At 46.0% G+C, this 23,024-nt stretch overlaps 1 protein-coding gene across 3 annotated transcripts in view; it reads left to right on the top strand.

The window, feature by feature from the left end:
* The window catches only part of EHMT1 (euchromatic histone-lysine N-methyltransferase 1), a 123,179-nt gene that overhangs the window by 938 nt on the left and 99,217 nt on the right, over nucleotides 1-23,024 (top strand). The window lies entirely within an intron of this gene.

The following is a 23,024-nucleotide window of genomic DNA, read 5'->3' as shown; positions in this document are numbered from 1 at the left end:
GCTCCCCGTTGCGGAGCCCGGGCCGGCTCTCTCCCTCGGGGCGGCGCGCCGGAGCAGGCCCAGAAGCCGCCCCTGGCCGTCAGCCGGGCGGAAAAAGCCTCCCTCCGCCGGCTGTCGGAGGGCGAGAGGGGAAGGGAGGGCCGCGGCGTGCCCGGGGGGCGCAGCGGCCTCCCTGCGGTTCGACGGCCGGCCAAGCCCGGGCTGCCGCGGTGCCGGCCTCCGCAGAGCCGTGACCGCCGTTACCGGTGCGGGGCTCGAGGAGATACCGGAATCGCATCCAAAAATCCCCACAGGAAACGAAGTTTGCCGTGTAATGACAATTAGCCGTGATTAGCCAGATCTGTAAGCGTCCCCAAAGAGTGCAGCACGCAGCTCGACTACCCCATAAAATTATGCGAGCGGCACAGGGAGTTGAAACGTTGGCTGCGCTTGCCGTGTTGCTTTACGCCAGACTGAAACTTTTCCCTCGCTTTTGTGAGAGAATATAAACTCTCTTTATAAGTCTGTTTGCCCTCAGGTGAACACTAGATTGCAGCGTGCTGGCTGCTGAGCCTTCACATGCACGAAGAGAGCAACGAGATAATAATAGAGGTGTACGTTCATGTACAAACTGCATAAGAGCTGGAGATGAGTGGATGCTCCATAAATGTGGCCGGATGTAGTCACTTACCGATCAGCGTCTCCCGACAGCTGGGTTACACCTCACCGTTCAGGTGTGACAGGCAGTGCTGCAGGCTTTCCCAGCTTTCTCCCTGAAATACTGTGTTCAGAGGGTTGTGCTGCAGCAGGGAACTTCTGCCCGGTGCGGGATGAAGTCTGTAGCACGGCCACACAAGTGGCAACAGCAGTTCTTTGCAAAGTGCTGCAAAGACAACTTGAATTTATCACTCGGACAAGATTCCCGTCATCTTTGGTGGGAGTTTTGTCCAAGGCTTTCCTTACACTTCCTGTTCCATCACAACTGCATCTCAAGGCCTGATCCTGCTGCCCTTCCTTTGTGCTTTTGAAGAGGATCAGGTGTTTATCTTGCCGTGTGATAGAGGAATCAGCCCTCAGGTGCTTTTGTGACTCCATGGTCCGGTTTTGCCTTCGGCTACCTCGGTGTGATTGCTTTCAGAAGAATGGCATGGCTGTAACCGGGGCAGGAGTTGGCTCATAACCCGTCAACTCTTAATGCACAGGTTAGTCGTAACACTACAGATGCGCACCTTTTATTTTGGGAAGCATCTCCCAGGAGTCCTGGCTGGGTCTGCTCTGTATGCAGAGCTTTAAGAAACATTGCTCTTAGAATCAGGCTTAATATCCACAGATGTTGCCGTGGAGGGAACAGTGACTCATTTGGAGTTTAATTCTTCCCCTCCCCCATAAACTCAGTTAAATCTGAGGCCAGATCGGCCTTTGCTTATACCCCTCTGAGGCCAGAGGGGAGGAAGTTGGTATAAATCAGGCTGGAATTCAGAGACCGGAGGAGATGCTCTTTGCTTCCCCAGCGCTGGCGGGGGAGAGCAAGGACCAACATCCCACAGCTGTGGTGTTCTGCAATGTGCCAGTTGGAGCAGAAACGAGGGATTATTTCAGTTGGTCAAGAGAGGTGCAGAGGTGTGTTCCTGGGAGGAGATATTTGCTCTGAGCCAAGAGCTGGATGGGAGTGGGCCGGTTGGAAGAGTGCTGCAGACAAAGTTGTTGGCAGTCAGCTAGCTCAAGACAAAAGCTTCCAGTATGGAATAGCTTCTTGCCAAATCTTAGTGTTGATGGGTGAGGGAGAATCTCTCCGAGCACCAAATTCTTCATAAGTTCTGAGTTGTAAACTTCGGTGGTTATTCTCTTCTGGGTGCCTTACTCGGAGGCTGCCCCAAGTAATCGCTGTGCTTCAGGAAACTGTTGAGCTGCCAGGTAGTAGCTGTGCTGCAGTCATTAGGAGCAATAAACATATTGCTGCAGAGAAGCCTGGTTTTGCTGTTGGTGCTTTTTAGCAGGTGTCTTATATCCAGTCTGGTTTGGGGCTTTTACGTATTTTAGACCTACTGTGAATACAGCACTAAAGATTAAAGTTTAAGGAATTGAGTTTGTCTTGCTCAGCCAGTTTTATGGTAGTGCAGATTCATTGAATTTGATGCTGCTACTCCAGTTTGCATCAGTTTAGTACAGAGCATCAGCTGACCTTGTGTTTGTGTGTTTCCTAAAATGATCGTTTGGTGTGAGCTTGAAAAGGGAGTTTCAAGCCACGATGTTTTTCCTCAGGCTCGTGCTAACCTCAGGAAGGCTGGTGCCTGCATGCTAAGCAGAAAGTAAGGTGTGTGTGTGGCTTTGAATGAAGTGGTTCTCTTCAGAAGTCACACTGCATTTTTCATTTTTTTTCCTCCTATCTGTTCTGATCTGTAACACCTTTTTTTCTGGAGATGCAGCTTTGATCTTTAAAGTGAAGAGACAGCATGCAAGCCACATAGAGGACAGATTTCCCCACTGCTCAGCACCCTCAGCCGAGGCCGGATCTCCGACGAGTTCAGCACCCAGCAGCTCCCCACGTTTTAAAGGCGAGGACTCAACAGGCTGAGCAGTTTCGCAAATCAGGCTTGCGGTGCTATGGCTTTGCCCTGGCTTTGATCCTTGCTCTCATCCCCTCAGCCAGCTGGTGCCGGGAGCTCTGTAGGCAGCCCTCCGCCTGTTCAATGAACTCCCTACTGGATTAAGGGGCAACATTCACTCATGTCAAAGCGCTTCCTATTCACGGGTCCCTGGCTGGAAGGAGGTTGCTGTAATAGGCCACCGAGTGCAGGAGTGATAATAGGAAAAGCCAGGACCTAATGAGCAGTGCCTTTGAGCAGTGAGCACGTAGATGATTTCTTCAGTTTCCCACTTTCTGTTTTGCAGGTGATGCGAAATCCAGTGCTTCTTTCAGGCCTGCCCTGCCCTGCCCTTCCTCCTCTCTCATTTACTCCTGCCAGCTGGTATCACAAGTGAGGAGAGGGCTTTGCTTTCCCAGGGCTGTTGCTTTTAATATGGAGTCTGTTTCAGTAAGCTACATCAGGAAAACTTGGTGCATTTTAAACCCCATCATCTTTTCTCCTTTGTGAGCTGTCTGGAAGCCTGCATGTTTCGATGGCTGCAGGACAGCTGTTTTCCTCAGTCTCCTTAGCGCAGTGAGGGATCTTGATACTACATTGACATAAGACTGTGAACACGGACAAAATATGTGTGTTTCCACTTTTGTTACGTTTCTTCTGGGGTACCAGGGTTAATATGGTTTGCAACGTCTTAGCTGTGTCTTTGTATGAAGAAAGAAGTTTTTTCCCCCTCTCTGATACTGAACACCTTGTGAGGAGAGTTTATAACTTTATCAGTTAGGGACTTTCACACAAGGGTTACTTTGTTAATGTGTTAAAATTACATGCTGCCCTGTCCATGACGAAATTTTACCCTGTGTCGAATGGATGCTAACATCTACTTTCCCAACATGAATTCTCGCATGTGGAACAAGCTGTGGACTAGCAAAGGCCCTTTGGGAGCTCATCTTTTTCTTCCATGTGGAGAAACTTTAAATAATAATAGAATGGGCAAATATGACTTCTGAAGTTTTAAGAAAGCCTTAAAAGTGCCCTTCAGTTGCATTAAGCTAACATGGCTGAGCCAATGTGACTGAAGAAAGCATCCGAAGAACATTTTGTCAGTCAAGGCAGAATCAAAGGCCTGGTTTACACTTTAAAAAAAGCTCTTCCAATATAATTATGCTGGCTGGAGAGGATGATTTTTCATTTTTCCTTCCTGAAATAGTCATACTAATAAAAGTCCTTGCTGTGGATGTAGCTGTATTAGTTTAGAGGTGTTTTTAGACCAAGGTAGCTTATATTTTGCTTTCCAAAGCAGAGGGTTGGCCTACATTTGAGAAGTTTTGCCGACTTAGTTATCTGCCCATGAATGCGAAGAAATTGCTCTCCCCTCCACCATAGCTGTGTCAGCAGAAGTCCTGGTAGAGATGCAATTACCAGCAAAAACCCCAACAACAACAAGAAAAACAAACAAACAGCTCTTCCGTGGAGGGAGCTGATTAGAGCTGTGCTGGCAGATAGAGCTGGATGGGCACTCACCTTGCTAACAGCTGTGCCAGCTGATGAAGGCATTAGCATCCCTTAGCGGTTCATTGCCGCTAGCAGAGAGTGATGTGCCGGTACCCTGGGGTATCGCACTTCCAAATGTGCATGAGAGCAGCTGATATCGAAATGATTAGGGACTGATACTGTTGCGTTGCCACTGATCTGAAATGCTAGTCTGGGGCCTTGCTCTTTGTCACCTTCCCTGGCATTTTGTGATCTGTCTTTTGTGATCCCTTCCTGAAGCTGGGGCAATGCTGCCTACGTGGCCTCTCTGCGCCACAGGTGGGGCTGTGGAGGGGATGGCAGCAGGCTGCATTCCTAGCAAAGTGCTTGGAGCAGAGCACAGCTGGTGCCTGTGGTTTGGGTCACTGGGTCCCAGAAAAGGAGGAGGTCAAAGGTGGTTGTGTTTTGTGCAGGACTGCGAGAGGTTCAACGGGTCTGTTTGAGTGCTTCAAGACATGTTTTGCTGGAGATTTCCCCCTCCTTGACCATCGTGGAAGCCAAAGGTCGCCACTGAAAGGCTCATCTAGCTGTCTGTGTCTAAGGTAGATCAGGGAGAAGTCGTGTGAGTCTGTCCTCCCTCAGTGCGTGGGCAGGCACATCCTGTTGGCGATGGCTGGTGACTGGTTGAAGTGGTAAAGTAAATCCGACAGGGAGTGGAAGCTGTAGCCCTCCTGGCTTAGCTTGGCTGCCAAGCTCTGTGAAATGCATATAAACCCAGAATAAACTGTACTTATAAAAGCAGTTGATGCTGGTATCGCTGCGTCTAAAATAGAAAGGCTTTCCTGCTTTTAATTAAAAATTTCTAGCATAGGCAAAGTATCAAGGACATCCAGCGTATCCTCTTTTCAAGTAGGAAATGTTCTTCCAAGAGGATTCCTGTTTCCTTAATGCCCAGCCTGATCCACACCATTGTCTTGCTGTCTGCCTCTGTACCAGCTCGTTTTGCCCGACTTTATGTTTAAGATAGTTTGGCTCCACAGAGGAGTCACCATTCAAACACACTGCCTGACATACACTGTGGACAGCTGCTGAGCAAGGTGAGCCGACACGGTGTAGGGCTGAGCTGCTTGCCGGTACAAGGGACTGGCTTGGGGGTGGAGGTGGGCTATTAAATATTAAATCCATCCTTTTCAGTGTCATATCTCCTTCTCAAGGGAGAGCTCTCAGAGGCAGTGGTGAGCAGTGTCAGTTTAGGACAGGGAGACGGTGACTGGGATGGACTGGTAGAGCAGAAAATTCAGGTCCACTTCTGCTTGCATACGGCTAATCATCCTGCAGAGACAGCACACAGGAGAGGGAGGAAATTTGCAGGTGGCGCAGCTGGGGAGGAAGTAAATACGGAGCAAGATAACCAGGCTGACATGGATAAACTCAAAATAAAGCCAGGTAAGTGACTTATCCCATTTGCTACAGGGAAATGTAAAATTATGCAAACAGGGATAAAAATAATCGAAGTGATTATAGCTTCTTCGGGTCAGCTAGGCCAGTACATGACCCAGGAGATGGTTATGAGCTTGCTGTGGCTATAGCATTCAAAACCAACAGCAGAGAGCTGGGGAACTGAGCAAATTGAGGTGAGTGGAGATAATAGTGGTGCCCAAAGACTACACAGCAGGCCCATTACTTGTGATTTGCGGCAAAGTATTTCAGCCAAGTCCAGGAGGCTTGTGATGCTGCAGAAAAACATACCTGCTTGTGCTTGTCTCATTGCTAAAAAGAAGAGGAACATGGTGTTTATTGCTTCTGAGAATGGAGGGCAGCCAGGATGAATCTGATGGCTTGAGCCATCGTTAGAGTCAAAGGGAACACAGCATGAGAGCACAGGGACCTCTGGAAAGAGAATTGCAGTCCAGGTGTCTGAACTGAAATATGCTGTGCTTTGGCCTTGGTTATGTTAAGAGGAAAAGTCCATGCATTGTTCAGAATGCTACTTCAGATTTTGAATTAATTTTAGAACTCAAGTGTAGATGTGGACAGATGTATTTTAGCATGTTAATTGGCAAAAGGCAACCCTGGTCTCTCCAGGACTATTGGCCATGACCTCTTGATGCATTTGAATACAGCAGTGAAATATATTCCGCCCCGCCTCCACCGCCCTTTTCCTTTTTAAGCATGAGCTCCTGGATTCTGGGGAATCTCATCTACCTTCTTCTTCAGTCACATATTTCTAGTCCTTGCAGCTTCAGAGGAAGTTTTAATAGGTAATTTCTCCCAAAGGCTCAAAGCTAGAAGGCAAATTACCCAAATGTTTTATCCAACTTCAGTGGTAATTGGGGAGGTTTCATACTGCTGACCCAGAGCATTCAGAAGCTATAGTCAGGTTCTCTCAAAAATCATAACATTGTTTCAAGAAGTGGGAAATTAAACATGCACATGGTAGAAGACTTAGAAAGGATTAATGGGTTTCAAAATTACATGCTTCATCCAGCTGTTGATTTGGGAATTGAAAGTACGCCTGTTGCAATATCAGGAGGTAGTTATTGAAATGTGACGTTCATTGGTGTCTAGTGAATTCAAATGCCCAAAGGCCTTTGACTTCAAAGCCGTGCCCTGCTCCAAACTGACTACAGTTTTTGATGCTGCATTAGCTCAGCCCAGGTGCGAGCAGCTGGGCAGCAAAGCCATATATATTTTTTACTATTTCTTCCCTGTAGTTTTAATTTATCCTCTCTTGATTATCTCAGTTCCTGGGGTGTTACCCAAGGCATGTTTTTATGCTGCCCTTGACTGAAGTTCATGCCCTGTGAGTTTTGCTTTAGGCACGTGGAAGGGACTTGCTGGAAGGCGCTGGAGGCTGGCAGCGCTGTGCAGCTCGTGTCAGCTCCACATGCCCTGCGAATCGCCAGCCATATCTGTGCTAGCGCAGGGTGGAGGGGAGGATTTGGGGGCTGGAGAAGCAGTGCCTCCAGCTTGGAGGTCGTCAGGACCTGCACTAAATGGGAGATGGGGGTTTAAGTCACTTGCATTTTTGGGACCTGAGAAATTAACTTAGGTTTTTTGATGCATTTCTTATGTCCAAGAGGGTAGGTAGCAAATTTACACCCCATCAAATGTGGTTTTATCAGTGTAAAGAAGAGAGTATGTATTTGGGAGATTAATAATCAGGCTGCAAGCTGGTTTATATGATTCCATCTAGTATCCTGTTGGCCTGCAAGTTTGAACATAAACCTTAAGATTATGAGAACATAAAGCATGAGTCTAAATATTTTATTAATTGAGGAGCATTATTAATATTTGATAGATTAAATCAACACCCAGAAGGCTTTGCAAAAAGCACCACTGCTGAACTGGTAACCGAGACATTAGGTGTTTTTAATTGCAAACTTGTTTGTAATAGCTTTCGTCAACTCTATGTTTTAAATGTTAAGGAGCTGTGAATTCCATACATTAGAAATCCTTTTGTTCTTTGGATCAGGAAGAGCATTTTTTAGTACTGCTAGGATGCATTGTTTCAGCTTGGTGCTTTAATGCCTTCTTAATATGCAAAGATGGTTGTTTATAAGCAGGTGTCCTATAGGACCTGGAGATGACATCTGGAATATTTAATCTTTTTTTGCCACGCTTTGAGGAAAAACAACGAATGTTCCTTTAAAGATGGCCTTCAGATGAGATGTAATATTTACTCTTGCTGTAGTGCCAGATCCTGTAGCTTTCAGAGCGTGTGTGGAGAGGGGAGGTGAAGAGCCATGCTGTCTTTTAATCAACATCCCCCTATACCAGGGAGACGCCACCAGTGAGCAAACAAACTGCTACTGAGCACATTTGCTGAAGATTCGTCTGCTTTGACTTTTGACAATTTACAGTGGGGAGAGGTTAGCACAGCCTCCGGCTTGCATCGTTTGAAAAGGCCAGCGAGGGGGGATCATATTCTGTCTTGGTTATTTCCACTTTGTTTTCCAGTCACTGCAAGTTGTATTTCCCATCTTTTTTTAAGATTTAGACCAGGTGTCTGTCACACACAGAGTGTACTCCAAGCCTAAGTCCCGCATTTTTGGGATTTCTTTGTCTGCGAGTTTTATAGTCTCCTTCCCTACTGAAAGTACCCTTCGCGCTGGTGATACAGTTACGTTCTTGGGTTTCCAAGAGTTTAGCACCTTTTCTCATGCAGCTCTATGTTGATGGCACATTGGTCTTAATCATTTATGGCGTTTATTAAAAACTGATTGGTTTGATGTCTTCTCAGATCCACACCTCTAGACTATCCTCATTGAGGCTGTTTTATAGACATAATTTATCTTCTGCCCCTGTGTGACAGCAGACTAAAATTTTACCTACTGCTGCGGATGCAAATGCTGGTGCTTTATGCAATTACAAGATGCATGTTACATTGCTGTTGCTGCTGTTTGTCCTGGCGTCGTGGCTTGAGGCTGCTGTCAGCAGTGACATATGACACAAAGATCCTCCTCGCCCCCAGCCAGCATTTGGGCTTAAATACAGCTCCTGGTGTGATCCTAGAGGCAGCCTGGCTGCGAAGGAGAAAGTCAGGAGGTGATGAGGAATGAGGGCGATTTCTCAGGTCTGAGGCTTGGCTAGTGCTAGGAAGTTTTACCAGCCAACTTGCCTTTCTTCACTGGGCCTTTGTTTCCAGCCACGCTTCTGATGAAAGGCAGAAACGGCAGCTCCTCCATTGGCTGCAGGAAACCACCTCCCCATGCGGCACGAGCCCTTGACGAACACGCGCTGCGGCCGAGTGCCAGTGTGGATGCGCTCCAGTGTCAGAGCTGCGTTGGCAGCTGCGAGCCCCGGGCTCTTACTCGTGGGGTGCTGGCTCCTGCCAAAACAGCCTCCTGCAATGGGGAGGCAGCATGGAGAAAAAACAGCTGGGAGAGGGGATTTCTGTTACCTGCCTTGAAATGCACCTCGCTGAGACATCTGGTGGCACACCGGATTGAGCCTGCGGTGCCTCTTTGTTTGGCGAGGGCAGGCAGGCACCAAGGAAACAGCTCGGATATTCTTGGTGAGCTCCCAGGAGTAGGGAGGTTTGATACAGTTCCCCCCCAATGTGCTTGTGATCCAGCAGCACAGTTGTGTCAGCAGCTTGAAGCTGATGCAGGCTCTGTCAGCAGAGCTGTATATTTTGCAGACGTGGCCAAAGAGCTGACTGCAGGAGGCCCCATCGTCTATGTGTATTTATACATTGGATGCCCAGGGATATTCTAAATTCTTCTTTAAGTGACAAAAACTCCACAAGTGGAAGTTGGTGTGGAGCTGCCAAGAGCTGCTCCTGATGCAACAGTGTCTGCTTTCAAAGAGAAATGTAAATGGTGACATGTGGCCCCCTGGTTCCTGCATGTGTTCCCTGATGAGTCAGGTATCTTAGCTTGCACTGGGATGGTAATGCTGATGCAGTTGCTGATTGCTGCCAAAGCAAGGTCCGCACAAGGAGATAAGACAACAGTCCTTTTCCCTGCTGGGTGCTCATTAACATTTTCTTGCTGATGTATTATTAATTAAGCTAATTTTTATTGCCCTGTAAGTATAGATGGTGCTTTGCAACCACAGAACATAACCTGCTTGTTTCCCAGAGTTTCTGAAGAATGTGTGGTACCACGTGCAAAATGAGAGTATTGGAAAAACTGACTGTGCGGTTGAATACTGAAGTAAGGTAAATCTCTGGGTTTTGTTTTCTTTTTTCCCCTCTTACTTAGCAGATGCCTGGCTTCATGGTTGACTGGGGCTGGTGAATGTGGAGCTATATGAGCAGAGAGCTAAGGACCTGTAAATGCCCTGTATGCAGAATTAGTGCAGACAGATAATAGGACTTAAGTGCAAGGAGAGTTTGCAGCATTGACCCTCCATGAGACAGAAGATTACATAGACTAAAGTAGAGTATTACATTAAAAAGAGTCTTGGGACCTGATCCAAAAACACAGAAATCGGGGAGGGATTTGCCATTAGCTTCAGTGAAAGCAGGCTGCTTGCAGTGTACCCAAGCAATGGGGCAGTCAGCAATTTAAACAAAAGAAGTTAAAGAACTGTCTAAGCAAGGCTGGTTGACAGAGTCTGATTATGAGATTTAGAATTTGTCCCTGCTGAAAGGCCACCGTGCCCAAGACGACTGACTTCCGTAGTCTTGTTAAATGCCAATGAATTGAAATTCTGCTAATTGGCCTGGCATCACCATTGTGGTGCTTTGTTTACTGCAAATGCAGGGTCCTTGCTGTCAGCAGCCTGCATGCCTTAAAGGTGCAGCCGTGTGCTGCCGGTGACAAGCGTATCTGCGGAGGGAAAGTGTGTGCTGTCATCTCTGAACTTGCTATTGCAGATCAGTTTGGGATCTGTGTGTTTGGAAGTCCCTCGAGTCTGCTGAGATTAGGTGTTTGATTCTGTATGGGTTCCTTTCTTCCGAGGTGGCCTCTTCATCCTAACACATCCCTCAGTCCCTTTTGTGCTGGTAGTTTCCCTGGGGATGAGCAGAGGCTCCCACTCTTGAATTGTCCTGGTTGAACACTGTGGCTGGTTCTGCAGCCTGTGCTGCTCTCCAGGCTTTGTCCCTGGGACAGGTTGGTTGATGTTTTGCTACCTGTGATGCTTTTCCCATCTGTAAAACAGAGGTAGTATTTTTACAAAGTTATAAGCTTGTCTTTGTGTTAGAAGCCTTTAACTGGAGGTGTTGTAGAAATACGGAATAGTTTATGTGCTCTGGTTTCTGGCTTCATTCCTTGAGATCATGGGTGGGCCTGATTAAGAGAAATGGAAAACTTCTTCTAGAAGCACTTTGTAACACATGAACTATTTGTGATCAAAGCCAGTATGACTCCAAATGTCCAGCACTCTTCTTTGGACTTCTGATAGCAGCATTGGACTTTATCTTGAAAATGTGATCTGTAATCTTTCACATGTTCTCTTATTCCATTCTTAAATTAGGCTAATGTATCCTGTTCCAGCCTATGCAATTATTAACAAACCTATGGAATGATGGCATTTATTGTACGGTCATTTTGTGCTCCTTGCTAGGAAAAATCCACTTTTAATAAACAAATCCACTTTGACAACCTGTCACTGACTTTTCTAAAGCAAAAAGTTGGGTAGAAAAGTGTCACTTTAGTGAACTTTTTTTTTTTAATCTGGGTTTTTTTACGTGGTTTTGCAAGAGCATAGCTGTTGCAGCTGGAAGTTCAGGCCAAGTTTCACAGTGCAGGTGAGCGGAGGAAAGCAGGGAGGGGACTAAAAGGGCTGGAGCCCCCCATCAGCATCCTCTGCCATGGGCTGTGTCACAGCCACGCAGCCCAGGAGTGCCTGTTGCCAGTGCAGGTTCCTCCCAGCCACAGTCTGGCTACGGCTGCATCTGACCTTGCAAAAGCACTGGGAAAAGCTCTGCTCTGCTGGTTGATTCAGCTGTTTTATTTTTTTGAATGAGAAAAAGCCCTTAATATTTTGGCATGAATTCACAATGCTTTCCTTTATTCTGTGCATGACAAAACCATGTGGTTACAGTCTCTTGCTCAGCCTGGGTAGGATCCACTGCTTCATGGACTGCCATCAGAAGTTCAAGCCATATCTTAAATCCTACTTAAACCTCACTCTCCAGCAGATCCACTTTGTTTGGCTCTGGGCACAAGAGTGGGAAGAAGTGTGTTATATCGAGTACTAGAAGTTAAATTGCATGGAAGGAAAATGAACCGGTATTTTTTTTTCACTGCATTATCAGAGCTTTGTGAAGGTTTGGCCAATGCAGGCTACGGTTTCTGTTAACTGTAGGTATCCCTGTGTGTTACATCGCCAGAGGAATAAAGGCAGGAGGAAAGGGTTTCCTGCCTATGCCAGAAGACATTACCTGTTCTATGGGTACGTGGGTTTCCAGCCATGTGTGTCTCAACAGATTCCTCTTTCAGCATTGTTGTCCAGGGACTGTTAGGCACAGGCCACCTCCGCAAATGAATTTCCAAGAATACAGTAATTTCCCTATTTCTTTCTACAGGAATACATGAATCAAAATTTTTGTTATTCTCCATATAAATTCAGGGGCTGTTTTCCCAAGCTTACTTTTAGAGCTAATCTTCACACAGACGCTGCCATTATCTTGGTGATGCGTCTCCTCCCCTTAACTCACCAGCTGCACTGTGGTATTAAGCACATCTGCCTCTCTTGACACGAGAATGCTGTATCGCGTTGCTGCCTTCTGGGCTGGGCAGCATATGGGAGGACTAGTTAAAATCTCTATCTTTTCTACTAGATTCTATGAGTTGCTTGTGTGACAGCATCAGCTTCTCCAGGGATGTGGTGCCCCAGATCAGATAAAAACCCTTTCCTCTCCTGACAGCCCCCCTTGAGCATGCCAAGTGGTCTACCTGTGACATAGGTTATTTATATGAACACAACTCGGTGTGGGAATAAGCCCATGGTGCCTCTCATAGTGGTACATTGCAGATCCAAATCAGGCAGAAGAGGAGCGCAACTGTGTGCTGCTGAGTGCTCTGCTCTGTAATTACATAACGCGGCTAGACAGGTGGGTTTTGATCTTGCAAACATTTACGCATCTGAGTAATAATTACTAATATGCCATAGTATTCAGCGTTACAGGGAGACGTAATGGTAATTGGTGACGTAATGGCTCAGATGCTGGCTGCACCTTGGATATAGGGTTGCACGTCTAAGCCCTAGATGTGTGGGTAGGCATGAGCCATGCTTCCATCCAGGAATGCTTCCTTGGTAAGGCTATGCAGGTGTCTTGTTGAGTGTGGGTGCAGTTTTGCTGGCAAAATAAGCTCTCCTGAGTGAAGCAAGCTACTTCCAGGGCATAAAAATCTCTTGGCTAAGGGCTCCTGTAGAGGTGTTTTCCTCACAGCCCTCCTCAGCAGAGCAGAGAAGTCGGGAAGCAGGAGATGATGGCGGCGTGTTTTAAACAGCAGTTGCAGGTTCTCAGATATGAGCCACTGGATTTGTAGAAATCACCATTGACAGGATGATCATGGCAGTTCCTTTGCATGTTGAAAGCTATGAGTATTAATTAAGATTGTACTGTGAGAGCTCATTTACATACAGCTCTTAGCATATACAGACTGAACCTCTACAAATCCTGATTTACAGACAATTAAAGTTAGCACTTCTGTATTGGTATATCTAATTTGTGTGAAGACACAGGGCTTAGCCAGGTTGATATAAGCATGTTTACGCTGGTATAAATGTGGCTGTGCTGCACATCATGTAAATGTGTTGACCAAAGTCATGTTCATAAGAGTGCATTTATTATGTCAGTATAACTTTGAATATGCTTTGAATTGTCTCAACAGAACTAGCATGCTGTAGAGGATGCCTTATCAGGGATAGCTAAAAAGATGCAAAAAATTGTGGATGGACCAGTAATCAGGTCCTTGAATTAATTTACTTTTTTCTACATTACACTATTTCAGTGTCATTCCATGTGTTTGTATTTCTCTGTGTTGCGTTTTCTTTTTTTTTTTTTTTTAATGGGTCAAATAGGGAACAAGCTGTTTTGGAAACATACAGACAAAAAGCTGGAGCATAGATGCCAGTTGAGGTGAGGCTGGACCATATCCCACTGGTCATTTGCTTTGCATGCCGTGTGAAAGGTATGTTGTTGAGCAAAACAGAGTAAGGCTCAGAGTGTGGAGGAGGCAATGATTCTCCCAGAGTTGTGAGCAGGCATGCTAGGAGACATCTGAGCATTGATACCTGCCTGTTTTGGAAGGTTGCAGTCAGAGTCTCGTGCTATCAGGGCCTTTGGATCAAGTTGCAGCAAAACCCTTCAGTTTTCTTGAGGTCTGGATTCTCACTGTGTGTTACGGCAGGCTTCAGAGCATGGGGCTTGGCCATCTGTTCCCAGAGCAAGGCAGTCTCTCGGTGCTGTGATCCTCAGCAGCTCATGTAACTTCTCCACCTTTGAATTTTAATCCAGAGGGTGGATAAATAATGTTCATCCTCTTCGCTGCTTGGTTTGTAACCTATACAGGTGTTACAAGCCGAAGGCGAGGCCAGCTCAGAGCCAGGCTTTGAGCCTTACTTCCTTGAAGCTGGTACTGCCTTTGCTAGCCATCATACTCATTTTCATAAGCCACCATGAGAATTTTTGTCTTTGTCAGCTTCACTAAACCATTTGCTTAAGCTTTGAAAAAAATTTTTTTGGCTTTCATATGTAAAGCCAGACGCCTCCAGGACTTCCTCTCTGATACTTCTGCTTAGTTTGTCTGAGTAGTTTTTAATCCCATGCCAGTAGGGTGTAAATGTCTGTATAGCAAATATGACTACTGCAAGTGGCTTGCTTTTCTTAGCTACCTCATGGAGCCTTCTGGAAATAGGTGGCAGAGCAAAGGTTGAAAGCCGCTGGTGTATGATAGGAAGACCAGGTGCAGAAGGGCAGTTTCTGCTAATCGAAAAAGGACCCACTCAAACAGTTTTTGTTCATCTCGAGAGACAAATCAGAGTTAGTCAGATCCTTGGAATCAGCGTGGGGTGAAATGAATCCATGTGCATGTGAAGTACGAGGATCCTCTGAGGTCTTCCAGAGTTCTCCAGTACCAAAACTGGTGCTGCAGTGTCATGGTTTAACCCCAGCCGGCAACTAAGCCCCACACAGCCACTCGCTCACTCCCCTCCAGCGGGATGGGGGAGAGAATCGGAAGGGTAAAAGTGAGAAAACTCATGGGTTGAGATAAAGGCAGTTTAATAGGCAAAGCAAAAGCCGCAGATGCAAGCAAAGCAAAAGAAGGAATTAATTCACCACTTCCCATGGGGAGGCAGGTGTTCAGCCATCTCCAGGAAAGCAGGGCTCCATCATGTGTAATGGCTACTTGGGAAGAAAAACGCCATCACTCCAAATGTCCCCCCTTCTTCTCCCCCCAGCTCTATATGCTGAGCATGACGTCCTATGGTCTGGAATGTCCCTTGGGTCAGTTGGGGTCAGCTGTCCCGGCTGTGTCCCCTCCCAACTCCTTGTGCCCCCCCAGCCTACTCACTGGTGGGGTGGGATGAGGAGCAGAAAAGGCCTTGACGCTGTGTAAGCACTGCTCAGCAGTACCAACAACATCTCGGCATTATCAACACTGTTTTCAGCGCAAACCCAAAACATAGCCCCATACTAGCTACTATGAAGAAAATTAACTCTATGCCAGCACATGCAGACAGCGTGATACAGCGAACACAAACCACCATGGATTGATTTTGACAATGAGCTGCAGTTACACAGAAACTTGCTTCCTCCCCACACTCCAGTGAGTAATATTTCAGTTAGGGCACCATATACACATCTTTGGTGTAGTGTCTCCATGCTGAAGGTGCTTGAAGGGCCAAAGGAAACTCCCTGAATCAGTCTGCTTTGAGGATTATTTTCTAAAGCATCTGTACTCATCGCAACCATGTGGGCTACTCTGATGAGCCCTGAAAGGTGTCTGGAATACAGTGAGACCCCATTAAGAATTTTGTCTACCCTGCTCAACGGACTTCTGGAATTTAACCTAAACTGGATTTGTCCAGTGAGAGGTACTCTGACCAGGTCTCCTCCTGCAAAGCCAACCTGCTAGACATGCAAGCAGGAATTTACTTTGCCTTTACAGAAAAGTCTGTCCCTAATTCCTGCCTCTCTGCACCAAAGTCAGCTATGAGGTGTCTGACTGCAATGGCATGAAATAATGGATCATGAAGAGGAGCAATGCCTTGGTCATGGGGCTCCTGATAAGAAGTAGACATGGGGCTGAGCTGCTGTAATTTCTTACTGAGATGATGGACTTCCTAAATTATCATTCTGCTCACCAAAAGTATTGGAGATGGCAGTTCCCTCCTCTAAGAGAGGTGTCTTTTACATTCTTGCTATCTTCTTGATAACATCCTCAGTGGGGCTGTGGAGCCATTTTGTTCTCTGCTCCAGTTTCTAGCATTTGCTGTTCTAGCAACACTTTCAGACCCAAAGCAGCGGGGTCCTGGTGCTAACACAACACTATGGTTTAAAAGAAGGATGCAGAGCACAACAGGTGATGACCAGCTTTTGTATGAAATGGTCATGCCTTGAGATGGGAAGGATGAATGGCAGGTTGTGATATCTCGTTGTCTTGCAACTGCCATTGTTTTCATCATAAAAGATAAGAAATAGTCTTGTGTTACTGCTGCATTTATGCTATATTATTTTCCTTTTGTGGAGTGGGGATGATGACAACACAGATTAGACTGAGGCTGTATATCCACTGAAACCAGGCCAACAGCAGGCAGCATGGTTGCTTTCCTTTGTGGGTAAATAAATAACTCTTTCAGTGGTCAGCAACTCCAGCAGTTGTGCAGGCTCCTCTGAGAGCTGTGCTACCACTAGACTGTCCTTACAGTATGGATGGGCTGACCTGCCATTCATCTGTACGTCTGGAGGGGGAGAGGAAAGGGCACTGTGTTTTATACCAGAAAAATGCAGGTATTGTGTGAAAATAATTCTGGTAGGCTGCAAAACTCTGGAGCCCGCTGTTGCTCTGTAGTGTGGTTTGTGGGATCCTGTCAGCTGGTTTGGCGTTTTGTGGCTTTACTATACATGGTGATAGTGATACAATATTATGTGTTAACGCTTTTTTTTTTTCTCATGAGTGCTCTTCCATGCTTTGCCATGATGTTGCAGACTAGATTGACAGTGTAAAAGCCACCTGTAGATGCTCTGTGGGTAAGAAGAGAAGAAATCCTTTTCAGATTTTGGGCATACATTCCCACAGTTTCCTGCTGGCCCAGCCACTGACAAAATGAAGAACCAAGTGCACTGTGTGTAGCTCAAGGTGAAAACCTCAGTAGGCTTCTCCACAAGAAGTCTGACCCAACTGGCAAGTACAATTGAAGTAATTCATAATCTGCTGCCTTTCACCTGACCTTTCCTCCCAGACCTCGGAAAGGTGTTGAAGACTGAGGACATTTAGACCATGTCCTCAAATACCTGCATTTTGTGGCAAACGGAGTGTGAAGAGCGAGTACCAGCCATGGGGTTGACCCTGCTTCCAGTGGGTCACCCCTTTTTCTTTAGATACCGGGCTCAAAATCTTGTTTTTTCAAGCTAGTGTGATTGGAGATGCTCAGTCTGCAAGATTCGGTCATCATTATACAAATATATTTCTTCCTGGAACCAGAGGTCATGTGAAATGAAGCAAGAAGTCTCCATGCTCTGTTCTTTGGGAGCTGCTGGTAGGATGTTCCCACCTCATGCCGCCACCTTCTCCCATGTATTTGGCACTGTTTAGACCCCTAGCAACCTGCCTAGATTGGGGTCACAGCTACACTGCTGTATGGTGGTGGAGCTGCCCCAAGCTTGATGAATCTGGGACACTTCTGCAGCATAAGCAGAAAGCTTCATGGGCTCCAAGGGTCTTGGATTTATTGTGCTTGTGCAGCTTGTTGGTACCTTTTTTACCTCCTTCTGTGCCAGTGGTTAACACCTGACATGGAGAATGCAGCATCCTGTAGGCCACCTGCACCCTCTAGCAGCAGAAGCAGAATTATTTATCAAGTATTGCTCTGTTCTTTTGGTACTCTTAGGCTGTTTCCATGACTTATGCGAGAACCCATGGATAAACAGTGAAGGTACCAGTTTCTGGGTTCTGCAGGACTAGATAGAAGGTTGCCATTGCACTAGGCTTGCATTCCAGCTGTGTGGTCTCCTGCAAATTATATAGGCAACTCTTAGCTCTTTTCATACATGTGAGTCTTTAAAGGAAGCCTGCACTGAGAGCATAAAATGCCTACGTGAGTTTTTGGCAAGGTAGATTTTCTCCTCTGTTGCACTGTGTTGGCACCACTGGATTTAACAGCATTGCCTCTGGGTCACACTGAAATGCACAAGAGGAGCCTTTGGCTCACATACTTGCATCATGTTTAGTCCATGAAAGAGCAAAGTGCATTTCCTAGGAAGAAATGATTAATTCTATATCCAGGGTATAGAGGCCACAGCGGGGATATTAGAAAGGTGCCATCAATTTGCTGTCACAGTATTGTTAAACATGTGTCCATTGGTATTTCTGAGGCTCCCAGTGAACAGCGAGGTGAGTCAAAGTGACCCAGCCAGGAACGGCAAGTGTTTAAGGAAGGCTGCCCCGCTCTGCTTCTTCCCTACAAGTAATTGTTCGAAGGAGAAGGGTTTTGCTTCCTCTTCTCTCTCTCATCGTCTTCATCCAGCTGCAACTTTCATACTACTCATGACAAATGAGGAGTGTCAGAGGTGGATTTCCCCACATCACGTACTATATCTCCTGTTTGGTAAATTAGTAATATGCCACCATACTGTTCCGCAGGAATCTCTCTGTCCTGTATGCTTTTTCAGCCAGGTTGAAGGCTGGGTGGGTTTTTAAATGATGATATTTTAGAATTTGAGAACAGCTTTGATTTATTGACCTGCTGCCTCTATGAATCGAGCTGTCTGGGCTGGCATCTGGAGATAAGAAGCTGTCAAGTAATTGCTTATTATTGACTGATTGCCAGCTTGGGCTGTTTGCTTGAAGAAGAATCAATAGCAGTCAATCTTCAAAGTCTAAACTCTCAGAGAGTATGACTGGTTTCCAAATTGGGAATGACAGGTCAGGATAACTCCATATCTGATATGCCAACTTCATGTTTGGGTGTAATCCTGCAACGGAGGAGGAAGCGCAGGACATGATCTTCCCGCATCAAGGCTTTCACATCTGCCTGCTCTTAAGTCTGGGATTTTTCTTTGCAGGGATTTTCAGGGACAGATCCCACCCTGGCTCCAGACCTTCCTCCGAGAAGTTGGAGCAGCCTCAGCACCACCTGAGATCAGTGGGACGCGAGGGCAGGATGAGCGCAGGCATCATTCATTAAGTCCCCAAAGGATAGAGCAGGGAGGGGTGGATGAACAGCCTGTGCTATGACACATCCAAACCAACCAGTTTGGATGCTTTATAAATAAAACAAAGCGTCTATTTTAATGCATGGTAACAGAGATTTCCTTTCTGTGGGTGATTCTATTTAGGTGACAACAGAACAAAATATCCAGTGTCACCATACGTTTTATCATTCCTTACGGAGACTGTCGCTATGGTGAGCGTTCATTTTAAAAAGCAGACATAGCCCTTATTTAACACTATCATGACATGTTGCCTTTTTTGTGGATTCACATGTAGGGCTTAAAACATAAAAGGGGCTTCATGGCATCAAAGGCATTCAAGACTTCTCAGAAAAAAAATAGTTTAGATCTTTGTAATGGCTGGGGTGAAGTCTGGCAACTGGATCTGTGAAGCAATCTCACACCTTTGGCTGTAGCCCACTCTGGATTTTCCCCAGCGCTCAGGGGTTACAGTCTGGTCTCTATGTGTCCTAGACTCAAGCAGGGTTTAAAACTTGAAATAAGAGCCTTGCGTGGGGGAGGGGGAGGCTTGGATCTCTATCGGCTACAAAGAGCAATTAAGCAACAAGACATAAAATAGATAAATGGGAAGGGGTCCGGCAGTACCCTGGTAATATGGGGAGATGAAAATGGAAGAATCTATTTCTAAAGTGTAAATATTTGTCCTTAATTTTTGAGCTTTATTTTCACCAGGAAAGCTCTGATTCAAGGTGCGCCGTTTGGGGTGAGGGAGAAATACCTCAAATAGAGCAGTTTCATCTACAGTTGTCTAGGAGAGAATGGACAAGATTACTTGAACAGCCTTGTTTAGATACTGGATTTGTTGTCTACTAGCAAATCCTCATTTGCATGGGTCCTTAATCTGTGGAGTTAAATGTGTCTCAGGATCTGTTATCTACTGTGATGCAGAGTTGAGAACTAGATTTTTAAAGCTGTTCCTTTTTATGAATGTTCCCCCCCCCCCCCAAATTGTCTTTCTGATTTTTTTAAAGGCAAAGATGAGCCAACAAGTGATACAAAAGAAAAATCTGCCAGTGAGAAGAAGCTATTTTTGACTTAAGATTCAGTGGATGAACTGTCCACCAGCTTGTAGAGGAAAGCCAAGATCAGACATTTAAAACGTGTCGCAGGGAAACCACTAGCCCCCCCTCTTCCTGAAAGGGCACACTAACGTGAAATCTTTAAACGTCGTTGGAGGTAGAGGGTTGGGCAGAGATCCTTTCTAGAGCTCTAGGAAGGGATTAGCCCTTATTTTGGGGGCTGTTTAGCTTTGCCTGTAGTCCTGAAATGGCATTTCCTCATGTCTGCAGCAGCCCTCACTTCATGAAATGGATGCAACTGCTGAAAAAGATCTCGCGTGAGCATGCTCACTGGAAGATTAATCCTTTAGAGGGAGTTGGAGAGTTAAGCTACTGTAATTTCTCTGCAGTTGGCTGCAGTAAACAACTGCTCTAAAGACACGAGGAAAAAAATTGACGGAGGTATATGGGATTAATGTACATATCTTTTTGTGTTTCTACTTTAAGGTTGAGGGTTTGATAAAGGTTTTTCTCTAAGAGCTGGGGAAGAGGGATCTGTGTAATGATTTTATGGGTGACCTTCATGTTGTGGTTTCTTTTTTTCCTCCAGGCCAAAGTAATCCTATTTCCTTGCAAGGCCATACTGAGGCACGGGCTGACTTTCTAGAGCTGGGGTAGAGCACCAGGGTGACTTCGTGTTGAGTTAAATGATTATACGAGGTGAGGCCTGCTGCACATTGAGCTGTGTTGGCAGAAGGGAACTGAAAACACCTAGTCCTGTTTAGTTGTGATCAGAACCCAGTGGGACTCGATATTTCATGCTTCTGTTGGAAAGAAAATGTGTAAAGGGATTAGCTTTGATTGCCTACAGAATAATAGTCTCTTTTTTTTATTTTGCTCCCCCTCCTCCCCATGCCTGAGGAGCTGCAAACCTGTGTCAGATGGGGGAAGAAAAATAATCGTTGAGATATTTTGGCTTTGCTTTAAAGGATGATCACTTTTCGCATGTTGAGGAGAGAATGCCTTGCCAGCGAGGTAAGTGTTGCAGGCACACGGATTGCGTCAAGGTGAAGCCGAGCTCCTTCCTTCCCAGTCGCTGCTTTACGGGTGCATCCTGGAGGAAGGAAAACCTCTGTTAGTTCCTAGTGAGTGAACAGCGTTTTATCTACTTGCCTCCAGAAAGCGGGGGTGAAGGAGGATGTGATTTACCGCCCTTGATGCTTTATATCAGCTTCCTCCAAATACTTACAGCACAAGCGATGGAGGGCCAACCTGGGGGCTCCCAGGACCTCAAGCAGAAATACCTGGGTGGCTTGATTTTTCTCAGGCTGCTTCAGCTCAGTGCTTGAGCTGGGAGAGGCAGTGCTCGCTAACCACGGCTTGCGTCTTTACCTCTTAAAAACATCTAGCTAATCCTTCTGAATGATGAGGAAATAGAGGTGAACTGTCAGCAAAACTTGCCTGGCAGGGGGTGGGGGCGGGGAAGGGCATAATTTTGAGTGTTATGTACCTAACTGGAATAAATTGCTCCTCTCGAGCTCGGGTTGTTAGAGATCACTCCTCAGCAAGTCTTCAGGACTGTGTATGAGTGGAAGAAGGGCACACCCTTCCTCCTTCGAGGAGTGAATAACAGATGCGACTCTGCCTATGCCACTGAAAATTCATGTGTTGCATGGCTATGACAGTAGTCCTGGTGTTACCTGGTGTTAAATTTATGTCCAACGGCAGCAAGATCTGTTTGTGATGTTGTGTATTGGAAAATGGCTTCATATTTCCTTGGAGTGGTGTGAAGAAGGGACTAGTAATTCAATAATTTTGCAAATGTCAGTGGCTCCCACTAGATTTGTCCTGTGGTAGCTGTCAGCTTACATGTGATACACAGGTGGATGCTAATGCTGTCAGATGAGTTCAGAAGGGCAATTCTATTACAGACTTGGCTGAGCTCGAGATGCTGCGTGTTTGAAGAAAATTTTGCCACCCCAATGTTGAGGTTTTTCACTTAGTCCCTCCTTTTCCCCTCCTTTCCAGAAGCTCTGGCTAGCACAGATTGTCTGTTCCGTGGATGGTTTTAGGGAACATTGATGGCTGTGTGCATAGGGGGAATAATTGGCTACCAAATGCAAATAGATTGTTTCTTGCTGTTTCAAAATCATTGTAATTTCTATTGAGGATGGGTTAATTATATCTTCATTTTGATGGGTGTAAGGAAAATGATAGAGATATAGCAATATAAATCTATATAGGGAGGGACATTGTTTTCAGAATACTGTTTTGGAAATCGTGAGAACAAAGACTTGTCTCTTGGAGGACCGTGGTTCTGTCGGGATCCAGCGGTGTTGCATGTTTCTCAGTGGTGGATGAGTATTTTCTATTTCAGATTTTTATCTTATGCCAGCAACATATCTGTCACCATGACAGGGGTTTTTCAGTTCAGAGGAAAATGCATCAAATTCTATTTCAAGTGCACTTGGTTGAAGGGCTGGGAAATAGGTTTTTTTTGAAAAACAAAGGTGAAAGCAAGAAAGTTAAAATAAACCTTAAAATTTATGATCAGGCTGTAACAAAAATACATCTTTAACCTGAAGTGTGTAGGTGGGGAGCTGTTTTACCAGTACAGGACCCAGAGGTCCTGTGGTACCAGGACTGGTCCATATGCTGAAACGAGGTGCTTGTCGCTGGCTCTCCCCCAGTGCAGGTCATTGCTGTCTTTCCCTTTTGCAGTAGGTGACTTTAGGGAGCCTGGATCCATCATCTCATTCTTTATTGCAACCTCACTGGGAAAGAGAATCAAGTTATTCCTAAAGAAGTTTGGACCAGCTTTAAACTTTTTCCTTCGGTCTCCTGTACCAGGGCAGGCATCTCTGGCACTAGAAAACGGGGGAAAGGCTCAACAGGACAAAGGTGACACTGTTTTTCTCAGTGCCATGCCTTTTGGCTCAAAGCCAAAGAGTAAAGCCCTCCTCCTCGTCTTGTTTTAGGGGGTTTTCAGTGGCTGAGGAGAGCCCCTAGCATGGAGCACTGTGCTTCAGCCTTATCAAGCCTTTGGTGGCCTGGGGACTTTGTGCCTCTGGATTGGAGCAGCTTTTGTGAGAGCCTCAGCCCAGAACTTCTTCCCTCCTGTGCAGGGCTCTTCTC

Source organism: Haliaeetus leucocephalus, unplaced genomic scaffold (assembly GCF_000737465.1).
Source record: "Haliaeetus leucocephalus isolate CR32 unplaced genomic scaffold, Haliaeetus_leucocephalus-4.0 Scaffold306, whole genome shotgun sequence".
NCBI lineage: Eukaryota > Metazoa > Chordata > Aves > Accipitriformes > Accipitridae > Haliaeetus > Haliaeetus leucocephalus.
The sequence above is the reverse complement of the archived record's forward strand: the minus strand, read 5'-3'. Positions and strand labels throughout refer to the sequence as shown.